Raw genomic sequence first — 13,686 nt, forward strand, 5'->3', positions numbered from 1 at the left:
GGAACATGGGAATGACCTGTGGGCAAAAGCTGGATGTGCAGGTATTATTGCAGTGCGGTGTTTGTGAGAAACGCTAGTTCTAATAAGCGTCAGGGCACATGCCCCAAGTGTAAATTAGAGGTTTCTGATCAAGTGGATTCAGAACCTAAGGTCTTAGAGCTTGTGTGTGGGAATCACATCTGATACCTGCCACCTGGAGCTGTGTGTGTGTAGGAGGAAAACTGAGAAACTACTGTGAAGGTCTGTGAAAAGAGGTTTGAGTGGAAGCGAGATAGGGCAGGGAGAAAGAGGTAATGAGAACTGACCAGAGCAAAGAGGTTCCTAAATTAGCCCCTTTTGGGAGGGACTCACTGGGAGAAGGCTGCTAGCAGGAGCAGCCCAGAAAATAAAAAGATTTATAATACTTCATTGCAGTTAGTACTGTTTTAAAATAGGAAGATAAATGGGATGGGGTTTTTGTATGCTGAAATGTCTTTTTGTTTTAAGAAATCACCCAGAATGGCAAAGAGACTGTGACATCAGACTGCCCTCTGGTCTTGGCCCTTGAAAAGGAGAACAAGGCAAAGAGAAAGCAAATCAAATGTTTTGTTCAGCATACAGCATAAGATGGCAATGTGTGAAGTCAAACAAAGATTATCATGCTGAAATGCAAAGCAATCACAGTTCGCAAAATGAATACATATGATTTGTTAAGGTCCCAAGGTAAGGGAGGGAGGATAAAGATGACCTCCCCAAAAGGGAAGAATTTTAGTCGATACAAGGGCCATATATTCAGTTTTAAATAAAGCTTTAGTACCTGTGGAGAATGTTTATGTTGTAGTGTGGGGAACAACTGAACAACTGGCCAGTCTGAGAAGGCATACTTTTGCAAACCTTTAAAGTAATATGTGTACTATGTGTACCTAAAAGCTTTTGTACAATTCGCTCAATTTGCTAAACATTCTCAAATGAGAAAGGTTACTCTGGAGGCAAATGATATAAAGATGTTAGGCTTAACATTAACAGACACCGAAATTAAAGACGTTAGTAAGGAGATATTAGAATAAGTAAATAAGTGTTTTCAAGGTTATGGGCCTCTGCTGTACCAGGGAGAATGAAAGATGCCCCCCATGGTAATCAAGCTTAAGGAAAGAACACAACTAGTGAGAACTGAGTAGTACCCTCAAAAAGAAGATAAGGAAGGAATCAGCCCAATAACTGATAGTACTGGATTAAGGACTGTTAATAAGATGACACAGAATTTATACCCTGTGGTAGCAAATCCATATACTTTACTAACTTGTTTCGCACCTGAGCTAACCTGGTTCACTGTTTTAGGCCTGAGATGCCTTCTTTTGCCTCCCTATCCACGAAGCCAGCCAGAAAATTTTTGCATTCAAACACAGCTCACATAGTCCATGTGCCTGAAGGCTTCAAAATTCCCCACTCCGACTGGAGAACAGCTCACAAAGACCCAGAGTCCTCGGAAGCTCCACAAGAGGGAAGGAGGCTGTTGCAGTACGTGGACGATCTTCTAGTAGCCACTCGGACAAGGGAAGCGAGAGAAGCCTGGACGGTAAGCCTTTTGAATTTCCTAGGACTCGAAGGATGCAGAGTCTCAAAGAAAAAGGCACAAGTAGTGAGACAGATGGTAATCTACCTGGGGTAAGAAGTGAGTGCTGAGGAGCAGACTTTAAGGCAGGGAAGCCCTATGCCAAACCCTGAAACCCCAGACAATGAAAGAACTCCGAGCCTTCTTAGGCATGGCAGGGTGGTGCCAGCTGTGGGTTTATAATTATGGACTGTTCACCAGACCCCTCTATGCTCTTATTGCCAATGGAAACAGAGATCTCCAGTGGACAAAAGACGCCACACGGGCCTTTCGCCAGCTAGAGAGTGCCCTCATGTCAGCTCCAGCTCTGAAACTTCCAGATATAAGTAAACCATTCTTTCTATTTTTCCATGCAAGGAATTGCCCTGGGAATATTGGCTCAGGACTTGGGTCCATACTGAAAGGGTAGTTGCTTACTTCTCTAAGCAACTAGATGCAATAGCCAAGGGCTGGCCAGGTTGCCTCAGAGCTGTAGCAGCAGTTGTGCTGAATATTCAAGAGACACGCAAGTTTACCCTGGGACAAAAAAATGACTGTGCTAGTGTCCCATACAGTGTCCACAGTACTGGAAGTAAAGGGTGGCCACTGGCTTTCACCACAGAGGTTTCTGAAATACCAGGCCATCATGGTAGAGCAAGATGATGTAGAGATAGTGGTGACTAATATTGTCAACCCAGCTTCCTTTCTCAGCGGAAATCAAGGAGAAGCAGTACACCATGATTGCCTAGAGACCATTGAAGCTACCTACTCCAGCCGCCCAGACCTAAAGGACACTCCTCTGGACGATGCAGAGACCTGGTTCACTGACGGGAGCAGCTACCTTGCCAATGGGAAGCGACATGCTGGGTATGCAGTGACCACCTACAGAGAGGTAATTGAGTCTGGACCCTTACCAACAGGGACCTCTGCGCAGAAGGCTGAGATAATTGCCCTGACCCGTGCCCTGGAAAGGGCAAAAGGGAGGAGAATAAACATCTACACAGACTCGAGGTATGCATTTGGAGTCATACATGCGCAGGGAGCCATCTGGAAGGAGAGGGGACTGCTGACCTCACAGGGAAAGAAGAGACAATCCAGCTGTTGGAAGCAGTTCAGCTACCTGAAAAAGCCTATTAAGGCACACCAGAGAGTGAGCTTAAAATTGGAGGAAAGGAATGAGCTGGCGGATTGAGAGGCAAAGAAAGCAGCAAGGGGTGAGGTACAGATTTTCCTCGAAGGTAAGCCATAATACAATAATACTAATCAAAAGAGACGTACAACTGCAAGGGGTGGGCTACCATTGAAAGAGAGCTAGTAATCCCTTCCCATTTTTGTGGTTACTAGTGAAGGAAGAGCACTAGAAAACTACGGCCTAACTACTTAAAAGCCTTTTATAGAGTGTGGCTCCTTTCTCAAAATGACCAAGGCTGCCAGTGATACAGAGTGCATTGAAATGAAGTGTTGACTTTGAAGCAGTTATTTCCACAGGCTTTCTAGAACACACATCTGATTGAAACAATCGTTGTATCGTTGTCAGGAATTTATATGCCACCATCACTCAGGTAAGCCGACAATGTGATCCTTGCCTCCAGACTAACCCCAAAAATACCCCCCGGCCGAAACTCGGTCAGACTGGGAGAGGCCATGGGCCTGTACAGCAGTGGCAAATTAACTTTTCAGAACTCCCAAGGAAAGGGGGGTATCAGTATTTACTGGTATTGATAGATACATTTTCAGGGTGGCCAGAAACATTCCCCACCAGAACTGTCAAAGCTCAAGAGGTGACCAGATTATTTTTACAAGAAATAATACCACGCTTCAGAGTTCCAGCCACGATATCCTCAGATAAAGAATCACATTTCATTTCCAAAATAGTGCAACAGATTAGTAGCCATCTGGGCATAGATTAGGAACTTCACACCCCATACCGCCCCCAGTCAAGCAGCCAGGTGGAGAGAATGAATCATTTGATTAAGCAGCAGATTGTAAGACTGGGGCAGGAAGTTAATCTACCCTAGCCCAAGCTCTTCCACTAGCACTATTGCAAATTCAAACTAAACCTTGAGCTAAAGGAATGCTGAATCCTTTTGGAATGCCTTATAGAAGACCATATAGAATACAAAGGGAATATCCAGAATGTCCACCCACATGGTGGCTTTAAGCAAACAGCTCAGAGTAATTGAGAAACATGTGGCTGGAACTCGGAGCAGGGAGTTAGATAGCCTGGGGATGATGTATATGTTAAGTCTCTTACAGAGAAGACTTCGGAACCACAGTGGGAGAGACCACTGCAAGTACTTCTCACCACCTTCACTGCAATCAAAATCAAGGAGCAGAATGCCTGGATCCATCACTCTCGGGTGAAGAAGGCCCAGAAGCCCCTTCAGGAGTGACACCAGGAGACAATGAACTGAGACTAAAACTTACTCAGGCAAAATGAGTATACTGTGGTCGGGAGTAGTTCATACTTTAATTTACAGAATTGCTTTGTATGTAATTATAACTGAAGTTTTAGAACTAGAGAGTACCTCTATCCAAAGCAATGCTGGATGGCCTTGGTCCCAGGCTTTTAATCAGTATACTAGATCCATGAGAAAACCTTCCGAGAGAAAAGATTTAAACATATCTACTGTAGTAATCCATGAGAATCAGGTATATGAAGAGCAAGAATAGCAGGAACAGGAACTGTGGACACTTCAAGGAATCAGAGGAGAAGAAATCAAAGTAAAGTGCTGGGTCATCAATAGGATGGCTTACATTTCAGAATAAACATCTGCTTCAAGTATGACCTAAACCTCTGTCAGATACACTTGTGAAGTGTGTCTGAATTTGCAGTGTGAGCCCAGCACATCCCTCTGGCAGGGATGGTCATGGACAGAAAGCAGTTCCTGTTCCCCATAACAAACATCTAACTGGCATATTAGGGACAGGATTAGGAGTTTTAAATGGAATTGATTCAGAAATACTGATGAATAGACTGGCCACTGCAGCAGGTAGCCTAACAAAATTGAAGCAGCCTTTATAGTAATCTCTATTGGCATTAGGAACTAGCCAGTGGCAGATTTCAAAGTACTGCCAAAGTAAGGAAGTATGAAAAGGCCAGGGACCAAGACCACAAGTTAATAGTAGAAACACTTAGTACAGTTCAAGATAATGTGTCTTTAGCTTTCAGTTGTATACAAGCACAGTTATAGATGCAAGCATACGAGAAGGGGGTGAAGGTAATTTTCCAGCTGAAATTCGGAAAATTGTGTGGGATAATGCAATTGATTTTGAAAGGAAGTTTCAATCCTGGTGGACTATGGTGAATTTCACCTATGATCCTGTTTCTAATGTGGCCACTGCCTTTGTGCTTACCATACATAATGCCACTGTTTATGTTATCCATCCCATCGTTGCCCTAGGATTAAACCATGAAAAAACAATACTCTACCCTTTAGAACATAGAGTGTGGGCACGAAAGATGAATGAAAAGTGGCAGATAGTAAACTTAGAATCCTGCATTACTAGAGAACAGATGGGACTCATTTGTGAAAGCAATACTATTAATGCCCAAGATGTGTGTTTGGACACTGAAGAGAGTATTTGTCACTTTGAAATTCATGCAGTCACTGACCAGAAAACTGTGCTCGTATATACTGGAAAAGGGTGTCTGAGAGCTGCCTATGCTCCTGTGCTGCTGTAAAAATTGATAGCAATGGTTTTATTCTGTCTAGTAGAAATCATTCTAATTTCTGTATTTGTAATTTTGTTAAGATTATCGGATGTGATTTTTCGTACTTGGCCCCAGTGACATCCCACCAGCTGATTAAAGCTAACTACATGATGTATCACAGACTACCACCTACTCCTATTGGGATGAACCCTACATTAGTACAACAATTAATTAAGCACCAAGACCTATTGGAGATCTTAAAGGAAATCCAAGAAAGTGGAAAGAAAACCATAAATACTGTCCAACATGATACAAAGGAGATAACCAGAGTTCTACAAAGAATAAAACAAAATATGGATCATCACTGGTGGGATGTGATCTTTGGGTGGTCACCAACTGCAAATGGAATCTTTAATAAGTTGTGCCACCCCATTGTAGTTTTACTAATATTAGTTGGGATAAGCTTAGGATTATCTATTATATTGCTAATTTGGGACTGGAGAATATTACAATGAATAGCTGTATTAACCTCTTTATCAAACGTACATGGTGAAGCATTAAAAGACACTTATTGTCATGGGGGTTTTCATTAAGTAAAAGAATTTACTTATTTCCTAGGAAAGGGGGGAATGAGACAGAGTAGAGATCCATTGTGAATTAGGTGAAGTGTCTAGGAGAGGTGAAAAGTCTGTGAGGCCAAAGCAGAAGGAAAAGTCGGATGCTGGAGACAGCAAGACGACAGAGAAAGAAAAACAGAAATGACCACAAGGTCAATTTGCCCCTGACTTAGGAATTCCTTTGATAAAGATGAACTAGTGATAAATGTCATGCGGAATGAATATGTATGAACCTATTGTGAAACTGTATGCATATGCATTTGGAAGGGGGATAAAATGAGACCTGAGGTCTTCAGGGGTACGCATGCATTTGGGGAGGCTTGCGTCCAGTGCGCGTCGTAATAAAGGCATACCGGGCTTTACAACTTTTATAAAGTTGTGAGGTTTCTTCTTTTCTCCACAAAACACCCCAGAGCCACACCTGCTAGGCCACAAGCCCCAGCCCTACTTTGTCGCAGACATTTTTCCATAGAAATCCTTTCTTTCAGATTTCTGCATCTTCGGGAGGCCAGAGGCCCCCGAAGAGAAGGTAAACAATTATTATCAGCTGCTGGGGAATGCAACAGGAACACCTTGATTGGCTCATTTTCTATGTTTATAATTAAGAGCCAATCACCAGTGCAAGCTAGGGGACTGAGTCCTTGAGCACAACTTTGTTGTAGATTCTTTTCTATCTATTCTTAGCTTAGCTAGCAGCTCTGCAAACCTCTCTCTATATTCTATTAGTATAACTATAATGTATTATATCATATATTAATAAATCCAGCCTTCTGATTCAAGAAACAAGATTCACCGTCTCTCTCTCACCAGCTGCGCCCACACAGGACGCTGTAATATCTGGTGACCCCTCGTGTAAGAGCAAAAATTAATCTGATAAGACCAGAGGAGCAAAATTGCTGCACTGGGTAAAAATCCTGTATGTGTGGCATTTGATGGTTGCTTTGAAGTGACCACAGAAGTGGATTCAAGCCAGGAGCTGAAGAACTGAAGATTTGGACAGAGTTCACAGCCAAGGCTGACCACAAAGAGAACCTTTCTTCTGGAAAACCATCAGGAAAGATGATGGAAAAGAGCAGCAGACCTGTGGAGCTGGCCAGAGCAAGCTGGACTCTTTCAAAAGGTACTGTTCACTTTTCTATCCCTGATGAACCAGCCCTTCGTAGCTTGTGGCTGTTCGTATGGCAAACACATGCCTTGCCAGAAGAGATTCAAGTCTCCCTTTCAGAGGAAAAACTCATAGCCCTCTGGAAATATTGGTGCAGAGAAGATGGTTTCCTTTTGTCAGAAACAGATATCTATGAATTCTTTCGATGGGCAAAGCTTTTTGGGTTCTTTGCTGATGTCTTATATGCTTTAGATGTTTTTGTCTGGGAGTGCATGGACTCAATTATCCAGTGCGTCTACAGTAAGGGACGCGTGTTGCCTTCTATCTACCCAGCATTTATAAAGCTTTTCCCTGTCCTGAAGCGCAGAGCAGCTTGTTTTCAATGGATCTCTAACTGTTATGGCCAAGCTCCGTTTCCACCACCCTTGGCAGAAGACCCGGTGGGTGATGACTTTGGGTTTTTTCCCCCCCTGCTTCGCGGCGGGGGGGGCTGAGACTTCGCGGCGTGAAGAAGTTTTTTTTACTCTTGCTCCGGAGCATGCTCAGATGGAGTGTTCTCCTTCCCCCCCTTCTCTCTCTCCGGGGGAATGGGAGCGGCCGCTCAAGCCAGTGCCGGCCTCTCAGACTCCGCCTTCAGACATGGGGGCGGCACTGGTCTCTGAGGTTTCCTCCACGCCCCTGCCAGAGCCGTCACTCCAGGAGATCCCGTCTCCGCCTCTTCAGGAGGTCCCGCCCGGCTTTCATCGGCCTCCCTGCCCCCGCCAGAGCCTGTGTCGGAGAAGGCAGAAGAGACAGCACTTTCGCCGACTGACCTGTTGCTAAGCAACAGCGCCGCTCCTCGCGGCTCCACTGCTGCCCGGGCCATGCCTGCCGCCACTTTCAGAGCCAAGGGATGCAGCAACAGCGTGTTTCCGTGCGTCCCCGCCGCCTCCGCCGCAGACCCCGGAGTCAGCAGCAGAAAACCGCGTTGAACCTGCGGGACTCTCAGAGCGTCCTGCGGCGGATCCCACGCTCAGCGCGGTTCCCTCCCCAGTTCCGGCTTCCCCCCCGCTGCTTCCACCGGACGTCCCAGCAGCCACCCCGGCGGGGGGTCTCTCCTTCCGTGGAGCGGGGGCTGCCCGCCAGCTCACTGTTGTGGCAGTCCAGCTGCCTGTTTTTAAGATCAGCATTCTCGGCGGTTTGGGGGGTGGTTTTTCGGGGATTGTCCCATGGAGGCTGCCGCCTCTCTTGTGCCCTAGTGGCATGGGGGGGCAGGTGCATCCAGAGAGTTCTGCCTTTGATCCCCGTCCTGGAGGGGATGGGGATGATGCCACGGGGTGGATGAGAGACAAACCCGATGCATTGCAGAGGGAGAGGGCACAGTTGGAGGAGACCATAGCTGGTTTGCTGTGGGAAACAAACATCTCCAGACCCCAGATGGGATTGCTGGGGAAGGCTTCTATTTCCCTGCTGCTGGCATGCCTCAGTGGTTTAGGGGAAAGGAAGCATCTCACTACCCGTGCTGCCATTGTGCTGGCAGCTGGGTTCAGGCCTGTGGATATGCAGAGCCTTCCTCATGGGTTTGGCCTGGGCTGTTTGGCTCAGGAGGTTCCTGGGCCAGGGCCATCACTTGGCCTCCTTATGTTTTTGGGGATTCTGGTTTGTCCTACCGGTCCGGGTCCCCCTGTGTGAGCCAGTTTTGGGGTTCCTGGTCCAGTATGGGCCAGGGCCCCCAGGGCCTTTCCTTCTCTGGCATTGCTCTGCTCGGCTGCTGCTTCTTTTGCTTTTCGATCAAAAAAAAAAAAAAAAAAAAATTTAAAAATTAAATGAAAAAGATTGAAAATAGAGGGCAGCAGCTCTGAAGCGCTGAAGCACTGAAAGGCCAGAAAGGACATTTCCAAATTGTTCAAGTTGTTTCAAATTGTTTAAAATTGTATTAAGACTGTCAATGGTTTTTGATAACTATTGATGGAACTCTTTTGCAGAAGTCTGTTTCAGGACCAAAAGGACTCTCAGATATACCAAGGGAAACAACTTCGGCTCTTGGACTGTTCCTGAAACTCAGCTGCATGGACTTGAATTCTCTTTGCATTGTTTCTTGCAATTTTCTTATATTGTAGGACTGTTTTAGTGATTTATTAGTCTTCTATATTTTATAGGTGAAGGAATTTCCTGTTCATTCCACATCAGCATTTTTCTTTTATTTTTATACAATTTAGAAAGGTGAGATGTCGCAGACATTTCTCCACAGAAATCCTTTCTTTCAGATTTCTGCGTCTTCGGGAGGCCAGAGGCCCCCGAAGAGAAGGTAAACAATTATTATCAGCTGCTGGGGAATGCAACAGGAACACCTTGATTGGCTCATTTTCTATGTTTATAATTAAGAGCCAATCACCAGTGCAAGCTAGGGGACTGAGTCCTTGAGCACAACTTTGTTGTAGATTCTTTTCTATCTATTCTTAGCTTAGCTAGCAGCTCTGCAAACCTCTCTCTATATTCTATTAGTATAACTATAATGTATTATATCATATATTAATAAATCCAGCCTTCTGATTCAAGAAACAAGATTCACCGTCTCTCTCTCACCAGCTGCGCCCACACAGGACGCTGTAATACTACTCCGCACAGCAGCCTCAGGGGCTCCTGGGCATCCTCACCCTGAGTGCAAATGCAGCCTCAGGAGCCCCCCAGGGTGCTCTGGATCCAGGCTGGAGACACCCTAAAGCCAGCTCTGAAAGGGACATGGATGGGGACTGCACCTGGATCTTCCAGTGCTCACCACTCCTGACTTCTCTCTAAGTGAACCCAAACCTCATTTGCAGCATCTTGAGCACATTGACCCTGCTCACCCCTCCTGGAACGTGGTGTTCTCACATCATACACCAGCCCTTTGCATGGAGTGACTAGCTCCCAGCTGCTCTGCTACCCTGGCCTTACTTTCTGTTTGCCAGCGATGAAGTTAACAGATACACTCCTGAGAAACCTAGCACAACATTTGCTTCTCAGGAGATCTTCGGCAAAAAAAACTTCACTAATCCCTAGTTTTTGCACAGAGAAGGAGGTCCTGACAAAGCATAAGGCACAGGCAGGGCTCTGGCATACGAATTCCTGAGCCGCAGGATTCCACCCATTGTTGTTCCTAACTGCTTTGCTGATATTTTAGAGCCAGTTCTGGACAGGGGCTGCTGCTGACAGGGTAGGAAAATTTGGAGAAGAAAAGGTGCAGGAGACAACCAAAAAAACCAAGGGGGAAAACCCTTAGAAATACAGAGCACAACAGAAGTCCTTGGAGATGGTTCAGTAGAAAATGCCACCAGCAGTGAGCAGAGCCCGAGGTTGCTCACTGCCACCCCAGGGGCTCCTCAGTCCCCTGCTGGTTTGTGTCTGATGCAGCCCTGCCTGGAAAAGGCTCCAGGCTCTGGTGTTCCCAGCTTGCTCCAGGCTACATTCTTAGCAGCACTGAAAGAAGAGGTGAAACAAAGAGCCATTTTCTGTCCTGCCTGCAAACTCTTCTCCTTCAGTGCCACTGCCAAAGATCATCCCTCTGTCAGCTTGGCACTGTGCCTGCTGCATCCTCGTCCCTGTTCCTTGCATCAGCTCCTGCACATTGGCACTCACTGCCCCACATTATGAACAGAGAGAGCTGTGTCAGAAGAGCAAGGAGTGCATTTTCTTGTTTGTGAGATGCAAAGCTGTGTTTCATGTCAGGTGCAAACAGGTGACGTGTGTATTTGTGAATGCAAAATGTGTGGACCCCAACAATGGGAGAGCTGTGAATTCTAATAATAACTGAGGAGAATAAAGCATGGAAAAAGGCCTTTGAACCTATCTTTTGTTTGCAATTAACCCTAGTTGATTTAGGAGCATTGGAATTAAAGTGTTAAAGATGTTGCTTTTTGCTTGCATTTAATCCATAAAAAGCTCTGCAATAATAACCTTTTGAAGTATAATTTTAGAATATTACTTGTATCCTTGAAACTGTAGCTTTGAATACATATAAAGGAAATATGCTTATCTCACGCCTCATTGAAGCAGAGAAAAACAGCTTGAGAAAGGAAGATGAACATCACCTCAAGGGTTTATGGTTTTGACCAAAGGGAAGCTGGACATCACTGTTACGAGATTTAGAGTCTCTGCAATTAAAAGGTGGACACACATCTGGGGAGCTGGACCCCACCAGATGGGATTTGTCTTTCTTCTTTCAGAAACTGGACCATCACCATCTGGGGATACTCCTTTGAGATACATCCTGAGAAATTAAAATCACAATAGTGTATAGAATTGTGATGTAATAATTTCGAATAAAAATTGCTGATGAGTAAAAGATTGGAAATAGAAACTGCTGAAAAAAACTGATGGGTACCCCTATAAATACCTGTAACCATCAATTATCGGTGTGCAGTTGGAGGGAAAACATCTCCCACTGTACCCAGCGCTGTATTGCTCATACTTTACCATATTAAACAATAAATTGATTGCTGCTTGAATATTGGCCTAGTCAAGCTTCTTATTCATAACAATGACTCAGCCTTGTCTGTTGTGGCTCAGCTGGCTGCACTGCTGGAGCTCTGTAGAGAGCTGATCCGGGAGGCTCTCTTTGCTGGGGCAACCTGAGCCAGCGGTGATTTTCCTTTTCTTTAAGATTTTTTTTTTCCCTTTCGTTGCATTTCTTATCCTTTGTATACATAAATATAGAATGTGTTATAATAGAGATAAATAAGAAAAATATAGAATGTGTTATAATAAACAGACTCTAAGGAGATTTCTTTGCTGACTAGGGTCCGCAGGGCATAGGGGAGGAGGGGAAAAGGTGCTTGTGCTCAGCCAGCTGCCCAGGCATGCAGTGCTGCAGGGGCAATGGCCAGAAGCCCCTTGGCCTTTGGTGGTTCTGCTGAAGCCTTTGTGCTGCCCACAGAGCGGCTGGACAGGGGCCGGGGCTGCGGGGATCCCTGCCAGAGCGGTGCCTGGAGATGGCCACAAGCCCTGTGCCGGGCAGGAAGCGCCATCCGTGTCATCTTGCCCGTGTGCTGCTGGCTGCCTTGCTGAGGGCTCCCAGGTGCCTCTGGATGGGGCTGCTCTGGAGCTGCTGTGGGTCTGCGGCGCTGCTGCCGGGCAGCTTGGCCGGGCTGGGGCAGAGCCTGAGGGGCTGGGGCGCTGGCAAGCCCTGGGCAATGGGCTGTCAGAGGCCACAAGCAGCCCCCCGTCAGCTGCCCGCCTTGTTCCTGCCAGAGTTGACTTGCAAGAGGAATCCTGGGCACTCTGCAACTAACAGCATCAGTGTTGTTGGAAACCCAAATGCAGGGAAATCTCAGACCTTTGGTCTTGTCAGCAAAGCTTAGAATTAAACACAGGATTTGATTGGAGACCTTGGAAAGGGCTTCCAAACTTAGGTGCTAGAAGCGAGAATGCAGATTTCTTGTTTATAGCAGAGACACGGGGAGGAAAGTTGAAGTGGAGGAAAGTTTAGAGTTTTAGAGTTCAGGATCCAGAAAAAATCAAATCAGTTACAATGGTAAACAAGAAGTTTAGGATGCAGTGCTGTAGGTTTGTGTGTCATAGCATGATTGGCTAAGGAGGCTTACACTGTAGCAGGATGCGGGAACCCAGGAAATTCCTCTGGCTGCCCTGCAGGACTCGAGACCCTGTCAGAGGGCTCAGAGGCCTTGGCACAGAGCCCAAGATCCCTGTGCCTTTGATTTAGCCCTTGGAAAAAACAATTACCAACCTTGTAGGAAGAATGACAAGCCACAAAAGTTTAAGCAGAATGATAGTGAATTTATCACAGAGTGGAAAAATACATTTTAGGGCGTTTTAGAATGGGGCTTCAGGGGGGAAGATGGAGGAGTCTGGGCATGTCCAGCCTTTCTCCGTCTTCTTCTTGGCCTCCATCTTCTGATATTGGCACTTTTAGGCTGGTTTAGAGTAGAAGCTGACTGTCTAACGTAGATGATAGGTACTGGAAAGTAACTGCAAATATTGTACACGTAGTTGTTTTTAGTATAAAAAGATAACACCGCCCCGGGGGAGGCAGAGTGCCTTAGACTGTCTTGCTGAGCAGACTTCGGCTGGACAGGAGAAAGAATTTTATAGATAAGATACAATAAACAACCTGGAGACCAAGAAATGAAGAGCTCTGACTCCTTCTTCGACCGCTGCGCTGGGAAAAGAGACTTTCTAACTTATCTTGGGGTCACTCTGACCAGCTAGAGACCCCGAGAGCATGAGTCCATAAGACGAAATATTGGAGATTAGGTCCAAACCATAAATATCCTTGTTGGCCGTGTCTTCTTGCCCAAGAAATCCTTCAAAGCTCTTGTAACTACAAGTCTTGCGGCCCTGTGAGCCATGCGGGGGAGATGTGGGCCAAACTCACCCTTTCTGTCTAAGTAGAAGAGAAGAAAAAGCAATGGCATCATCTAAAAAATTCAGAGGTCCGCTCTCTAGCTTGTTCAAACTCCTTCAAATCCCCCAAAGTGTGATTTAGCTCCAAAGAGATGACAAGGACTCTTAGTGCTGCCTCTTTGACTCCAGAGCGGCTGCTTTGGAATCTTTCACATAACCCTGTGTAGTTATGTGCCAGCAATGTCTCATTTGAAGAAACTTTCCCAACTGACTTGCATGGAGGCTTGTTTGAAGGGTATTTGAGGAGAAAGGCTCCCAGCAGAGATCTGGGCTTTGGCCTAGCTGTGTCCCCTGCTGATTGTGAAGTGTGCCATCAGATGCAGGGATTCCTGGGCTGAAAATATCATCAGGACACTTG

This window comes from Ammospiza nelsoni, chromosome 23 (genome assembly GCF_027579445.1).
Source record: "Ammospiza nelsoni isolate bAmmNel1 chromosome 23, bAmmNel1.pri, whole genome shotgun sequence".
In the NCBI taxonomy this organism is placed as follows: domain Eukaryota; kingdom Metazoa; phylum Chordata; class Aves; order Passeriformes; family Passerellidae; genus Ammospiza; species Ammospiza nelsoni.